The sequence below is a fragment of the Crocuta crocuta genome, unplaced genomic scaffold (assembly GCF_008692635.1).
Source record: "Crocuta crocuta isolate KB4526 unplaced genomic scaffold, BGI_CrCroc_1.0 scaffold132, whole genome shotgun sequence".
NCBI lineage: Eukaryota > Metazoa > Chordata > Mammalia > Carnivora > Hyaenidae > Crocuta > Crocuta crocuta.
In genome coordinates, this window is record NW_027528611.1 from 1,677,469 (window position 1) to 1,684,816 (window position 7,348).

Below are 7,348 nucleotides of genomic sequence, written 5' to 3' on the forward strand. Positions count from 1 at the left end.
GCACACACGCACACACACACACACACACACACACAGAGCAAGCTGGGCTATCAGGGATACTTCCTGTTTTCCTCCCTTGAAAGCATCCTGGGTAGATGAAACAGGGATCCGAGGGACTGTCTGCCTCTGGGACTTCGGGACTGGCAGAATGGCTTTTAACCCTCTGCTGTCTCCAGCGCCTGAGTGCCCTAGGTAGTTTATGTTTTCTATTTTCTGGGTAGTTTTAACTTCTTGAGGGCAGGGGCCTTGCATTCATTCATTCGTCAAACATTACTGTACTCGACTAAATGCCAGCCTTTGTTTGAGGATCTGGGGATACAGGGATGAATATATGACACAGTCCCTGGCCTCATTCGTCAAACAGCAATGACTACAAGTGCTGACAAGATTAAGCACTTTCTCTGTGTCATGCACTCACTACATGCTTTTCATGCATTCCGTGGACACAACAAGCCTATGGGGCATTATTATGCCCATTTTACAGATAAGGAAAGCAAGGCTTATGGAAGTTAAATAAGCTGTCACAGGCCCATGAATAGCAGATGCCAAGGCTGGGGTTAGAGTCCAGTGGTCTGACAGCTCAGGCTGCCATCTTCACTGCCATCTTCACTGCTACACTAGCCTGCTCTCTGCAGAAACTACCTCCTGGTCTTAAACGTGGTAATGACTCACTGCAAGTAATTTTTACAAATGCAGTTTATTGCTGGGCTTGGTCAGGGTATCTTCTGATGATACAAACCTGATGACACAGGTTTGTTTGCTACCCACTGACTGCACTGTTTTGGACTAGATTGGAAGTGAGGTGCTTTGCAGCCCCTGGAAGCAAGCCTGAGAAACTAAGAGGTCACGTTTGGCCCCTGTTTGGAGACAAAGACTGTTTCAAGCTCTTTCGTTCCCTCTGCCATTTCTGGAACAGACCAGATTCCCCTCACCTTTTTCTTTTCTTTATTATTATTTTTTATTTTTTTTATGGGGAGGAAAGGATATTTCTGAAAAAAAAAACTTGATGGGAAGCTGATACATAATAACAGCTACGAAGTGAACTGTATATATACCAACGAATTATTCTACGCAGGTGAGGATACCCAGTAACCTTGAGATCTGTAGGTTAGGGAGACTGGCACCAAACGTATCTTAAGGTGCTTCCGATCTGCAATTCTATCTCTTTAAGACCCAGAGCTCCCATGCCAAGGCTGTTCCGTGATCCTCGGAGATTTCAGGGGTGGGGAAACTGGATGCAACGCGCTGACATACAACAAGCAAAAAAAGACCTCAGCATTTTTGCCTCGCCTCGGTGGCTCCTGGTCCCCCCCCCCTTTTTTTTCCTCTCCCTCTTTCATTTATTTATTACTATGTTATTCCCTGGCCCTGCTGCTGTGTCAATACTGATAAAAGCAAATCTCCCCACAAACAGGTGCAGCCAGAGCTGCCCCTTGGACAGCTGCCAGGGAATGTGATCGCTCAGCTGAGGTGACCTGCCTCTGCCCAACCCCCTTCTCGGGTTCCAGCCCGGGGCATGTGTCCTTGGGCAGTTAATGTCTGTGTGTTCAGAGCCTGGTATCTCAGTTGGCATCACGGACTCCAGATAGCAGATGTAGTTGGGGTGGGGTGGACATGTGCAGGACAGAAGGGGGGCCTCCAGGAGTTATTTATTTTCCCTTTCGGTTTCTTCAGAAACTACATAGATAATACTACGTCGCCAAGTTCCTCCTGCAAATTTTTGAAAATATTTCCTAAGAATATCACCCCCTGACTTTTCTAGATAAGAAATATTTTTTTCCAGGCTTACCCATTTCCATATTCACATATACGCTTGCACTATAAGGACCCCAAAGACATTATCTGAGCACCTCCGAGGGCTTAGTTGAGGGTTCACCTACAGAAACATTTTGTGAGCCCCCCCTGATATCCAGAATGCATTTTGATGCTACCAAGCCATGTGACTTTGACTCTGATTTGTAAAAAAAATATATATTTCATCCCCTCCCCCCTCTCCCTCCCTGCCCCACCCCCATTTCTGTGTTTTGTTCCCAAGCATCATTTCCCCCACTTCCCTAGGGCACTAGCCTTTCCGGAAATGCCCCAGTTCAGCAAGCAGCCTCCACCTCCCCGGGAAGTGAGAGGGGGCCATGCTGCGGTGACAGCGCAGGGCGGGCCCGGGGCTGGGCCGGCGGCCGGGGCCGAGGGCAAGGACTGGAGTCCGAGCCGCCCGCCCCGCGGAGCGCCGCCGAGCAGCCAGCAGCTCTGGGAGGGGAGGAGGTTGCTATGCAAATGTGCTGCGGGCTGCGGGCCCCCTTTACCCAGGGGCCCTCCGGTTGCCAAAACAGACCATTCCCCAGAACAGTCGCCTAGAAACGGGCGCTGTCATAGCAGCCTCTCAGTAGCGGCGAGCCAGCCGCGCTGCCAGGAGGAGCTGGGTCAGGGTGTTCAGACCTCTTCAGCACCCCCTCCCCACCCCGTCTCCACCTCAGGGAGGGGAGTGGTGGCTTGGGCCCCTCCTTGGAGCAGGGGAGGGCACTAATTGGATTGGAACACTCCAGAAACGCATCAGCTGCTCCTCCCTGGGGGAAAGGAGTGTGAAGGGGAGGCTTCAGACTGTCTTTGTGATGGGTCTCAGCCTCACCCTCCCTGCAGCCTCGCCCTGCCTTGGTCCTCACCAGCCTCTGCCCACCCAGCACCTCCCTAGGGCACCACAACCAGCTCATGGTGGAGGGGAGGGAGCAGACAACAACCAGATAACTCCCTAAAGGAAATTCAGCCATAAAGAGGGGTAGGCGATGCTATAGCCATTGAAGATACAGGGTCTGACCTGCTTTGAAGGGGTTAGGGAAGAATGCAGGTTGCTGTGAGCCCCAAGCCAGTGCCCTGACCACTGCATCCCCAGCCCTTCCCCTTCTCAGCAGCCTCCTCTCACAGCCTGTGGGGCCTGGCCGTCCCCACGCCCTGGGAATAGGGATGGTTTCCTACCTTATTTGGCAGCAAGAGAGCTTGTCATTTAAGTGCATGTATCTTGCTTCTTAACAATTAAAGTACAGTATAAACTTCTAAAAGGCAGGACCCATATAATTCTGTGAAGGCACACCTTGACCATGAAGAACAAGACTGATATTCACAGATCTGCCTGAAAGCAGTGCCAGTGATTTTATCACCCTGGGAGGCCTCTAATGTTGCCTTTGCAGCAACTGTTTTAGATTGGCCTTCAGAGACTACTTAAAACCTCATGAAACTCTGGGATTGGGGACAGGAGAAGATTCTGCATCAGCCTGAGTGACATTAAGCCAACAGGTGGACTATGGATGGAGAAAGTGACTCCTCAGGACACAGCGTTCCCTGGGGTCCAGATGCTGCACGCCATGGCCAGAGCACAAGCCTGACGGGGGGGGGACAGTTTTGTACTAACGTGCTGGGCAAGAGAATTTCCTTCATAATCCAGAGAAGGCCTTGGGAGTTGTATGGACTCTCTAAACATAAAGTTTTCATTCAATCTTGTTTCGTAAGGCAGCATGTAAACATGTAATCTCTCCCTTCTCTTTCTCCTTTCCTTCCTCATGCATTGAGTGCCTATAGTGTGCCAGGGACTGGAGATTCAGAGAATCATTGATATCATTCTATATTTGTAAGAAGAAAGATAATGCTTAGTGCAGGGGACATTTGCCCTGCATTAAGGTCACCAGTATGTATCTTTTGATTAATTTTCTTGTGTTTGTGGGTTTTCCCTAGATCATAAATCTCGCTTCACTGAAGGCCAGAAATTTACTTTCCCAGACTCCTTTGCAACTAAGGTTGGAAAGGTATGTGGCCTAGGTTCCACGTGAGGTTTTGATTTGGAAGAGGACAACAGGAAGCAGGTGTCCTGGGGAAGGGGCATAGAGGAGGCGTCTGGCCTTCGGAGCAACAGGAGGAATGGTCTGAGGTCCAATTCCCACCATTGTTGCAGGGGGTGAGTTGAGGCAAGTTGCAGAATTTATGCCAATAGCTGCCTTGGTGGCTTGGCTAGAAAAGTACCCCTAGGTGGTTTGGGCATCATGCCTGAATTCTGAGTCTCTGCCTATCTTCCCTTCTGGATTTTGTGAGCTACTGAATGTTGTTTTCACAAGTTCCTTTTCTGTTAGGGGCACCTGGGTGGATCAGTCGGTTAAGCATCTGACTGGATCTCGGCTCAGGTCATGTCGTCACGGTCCTGGAGATGGAGCCCCACCATCAGGCTCTGTGCTGACAGGGCAGAACCTGCTTGGGATTCTCTCCCTCCCTGTCTCTCTGCCTCTCCCCCCAGCCCCCACCCCACTTGTGCTCTCTCTCTCAAAATAAACTGAAAAAGGGGCTCTTTGACTCAGTCAGTTAAGCATCTGACTTCGACTCAGGTCATGATCTCATGGTTTGTGAGTCCGAGCCCCACGTCGGGCTCTGTGCTGACAGCTCAGAGCCTGGAGCCTGCTTCAGATTCTGTGTCTCCCTCTCTCTCTGCCCCCCCCCACTTGCACTCTGTTTCTCTCTCTCTCTCTCTCAAAAATAAACATTGAAAAAATAATTTAAAAATATAAACTGAGGGGTGCTTTGGTGGCTCAGTCAGTTAAGAATCTGACTTCGGCTCAGGTCATGATCTCACGGTTCGTGGGTTCGAGCCCCACTTCGGGCTATGTGCTGACAGCTAGCTCAGAGCCTGGAGCCTGCTTCAGATTCTGTGTCTCCCTCTCTCTCTGACCCTTCCTGCTCAAGCTGTCTCTCTCTCTCAGAAATAAATTAAAACATTAAAAAATATATATATTTTAGTTTATATTTCAGTTTATATATATATAAAAACTGAAAAAATCATCAAAAAAAGAGAGATAAGTTCCTTTTCAGTTAGAGCGGATTCTGTTGTTTGTAACTAAGAATCTGATACAGATGGATGGATAGATGAATGAACAAGTGGATGGGTGGGTAGGTTGAAGCGTGGGTGGGTGCAAAACGGATGGATGAATGGGTGGGTGGAAGGGTGAATAAAGGGTGGGCGGGCAGGCACCAAAATACGGAGTGATTTGGGGGTGGGGTGGGACTTTAGGTTAGTTTTCCTCTTTGGTTCTCTGTATTTTCGTTTCCTTCTCCTAACCCTCTTCTGGCTCCTCCTTATTTCTTCTATGAAAGCGTGTTACTTGCGTAATAATAAAAAAGTTATCAGAAACCAACATCTAGAAGAGCTCACCACACAGGGAAGATAAGCTGAGGTTCTAAGCCCGTAGGTGCTCTGGAAGGGCTCGGACTCTGGACTTCGATCCCGCTGTCTCACCACGCCTGCCCTGACCCCCAGCAAAAAGCCTTCTCTTTGTCTCCCTCCTCCACACCCAAGGCTGTGCCCACCAATCAGGGACATGCGCTGGCTCATCCTGCTTTGTGACATTTTCCTATTGTTACCCAACAGTCTTATTTTACCTTGAGTAAGGACGACACACACACTTGTGACTCACCCATATTGTTCTGCCCTCTCCCAGCTGTGGCCTTCCAGGGCTGCTGCCGATCCCTTGGCTGGCAAGTACCACAACCTTGTTCTACAGCTAGTTTTCACCTGGCACGTCCCACCACCCAACATAGATTGTCAGTTCCATGGACGCGGGGATTGCAACTTAGGTGATTTTTGCAAACTCCATTCCCAGAGCTTTGTGCGTTTTAAGATATGCCTACAGATGAGGAATGTATGGTTTCTTTTCACTTTGATGACCTTCCACAGTAAATTAATTATTTTATTAGGTAAGCTCTATGCCCAACACGGGGCTCGAACGCACGATGGGTCAAGAGTCCCATCCATGCTCTACAGACTGAGCCAACCTCGTTCCATAATAAAATTTTTAAGTTTTTGTAGTTAGGACCCTTTTTCCTCTCTCCTTCTCTCCTTCCCTCCCTCCCTTCCTTCCATGCTTAATAAATGTCTATGATGTGCCAGGTGTTTACAGTTTAATATCAAGAATCAAATATAAACAGGCAAGTAAGTGAAAAAAAAGTGTCAGAAGAGGTTGGATAGGCAAGTGTGCAGGGGAGAAGAGTGATTAGTTCCTATGGAAAAGGCTTTTTTAAAGTATTTTTTAAATGTTTATTTATTTTTGAGAGAGAGAGAAAGGGAGAGGAGGAGTGGAGGAAGAGCAGAGAGAGAGCGGGAGACACAGAATCTGAAGCAGGCTCCAGGCTCTGAGCTGTCAGCACAGAGCCCGACCCTGGGCTTGAACTCACAAACTGAGATCATGACCCGAGCCGAAGTTGGACACCTAACTGACTAAGCCACCAGGCGCCCCTTAAGTTTTTTTTTTAAGTGTTTGTTTATTTATTTTGAGAGAGAGAGAGAGCATGAAGAGGGGAGGGGCAGAGGGAGAGGGGGAGAGAATCCCAAGCAGGCTCCACACTGTCATTGCTGAACCTGAGGCAGGGCTCAATCCCACAAGCCATGAGATCAGGACCTGAGCCGAAATCAAGAGTCAGACACTCAACAAACTGAGCCACCCAGGTGTCCCGGTAATGGCTTTTTCGTAGGAATAATTTCAAGCTTTTGTTCTAGGACAGCTCTGTTCTCAGTATTTAACATTTGCGCATGTGCTTAATCCTCGAAATAGTAACAGGCAAGTACTATTGTTACTTCCATTTTACAGGCGAAGAAACTGACGCCCTAAGAAGTGTAATGTCTTACAGGGTCGCTGCAGAGCTGGGACAAGCCCCTGGGCCTCTGCGTTCTAACATCCATGAGCCTCATACACCGACCAGATCCTGGCAAGGTGAGTGATGGCCAAGCAGGGAGGCCTTCTACATAGTCAAGGGCACGCAAGGCAGCCTGTCTGACCAGCCCGGACGTGGGTGCACCGGGCAGTGGTATGGCCCGGGGCGGGGGACACTCAGTAGCAAGCGAAGACCCACTGCTATCGCCTTGGATGTTCTCCTTGTCTCACGAAAGGTAATGTCACGGCAAGTTCAAACCTCTTGCATGATCTCTCTTCAGGTCACCCTCTCCACTTCTGGTCTGCTTCTTTAAAAAAAAATTTTTTTTTTAAGTTTATTTATTCTTGAGCAAGAGAGAAACAGAGCGTTAGCAAGGGAGGGGCAGAGAGAGTGAGATACAGAGTCTGAAGCATGTTCCAGGGTCTGAGCTGAGCGCACAGAGCCCGATTTGGGGCTCGAACTCACAATTTTTTCTTTTTTTAATGTTTGGTCTGCTTCTTATCCCAACTGCTCTAACGGCTCTTGGGCGTCCAGAATTAAGCTTTTCCTCCAAAAGAAATACACATACAACCACATGCCCTGTGGGTCTCCCCACTGACCGGTTGCCCTCACCAAGCCCCTTTGCTGCCAACGCTCCCCCCACGCCACTTTCTGCCAATCCCATTGACTT

General features: G+C 49.0%; 2 long non-coding RNA genes across 2 annotated transcripts in view; one reads left to right on the forward strand and one right to left on the reverse strand.

Annotated features, from left to right (window-relative positions):
- Positions 1-5,309, reverse strand: part of LOC144224060 (uncharacterized) — an 18,303-nt gene extending 12,994 nt beyond the window's left edge. Inside the window, exon 1 of the long non-coding RNA XR_013332896.1 lies at positions 5,183-5,309. This is a non-coding gene — a long non-coding RNA (uncharacterized LOC144224060). The remainder of the gene's footprint in view (positions 1-5,182) is intronic.
- A 148-nt stretch (positions 5,310-5,457) lies between these two features.
- LOC144224061 (uncharacterized) overlaps positions 5,458-7,348 on the forward strand; it is a 2,747-nt gene continuing 856 nt past the window's right edge. The window contains exons 1-2 of the long non-coding RNA XR_013332897.1: positions 5,458-5,724; positions 6,655-6,737. This is a non-coding gene — a long non-coding RNA (uncharacterized LOC144224061). The remainder of the gene's footprint in view (positions 5,725-6,654; positions 6,738-7,348) is intronic.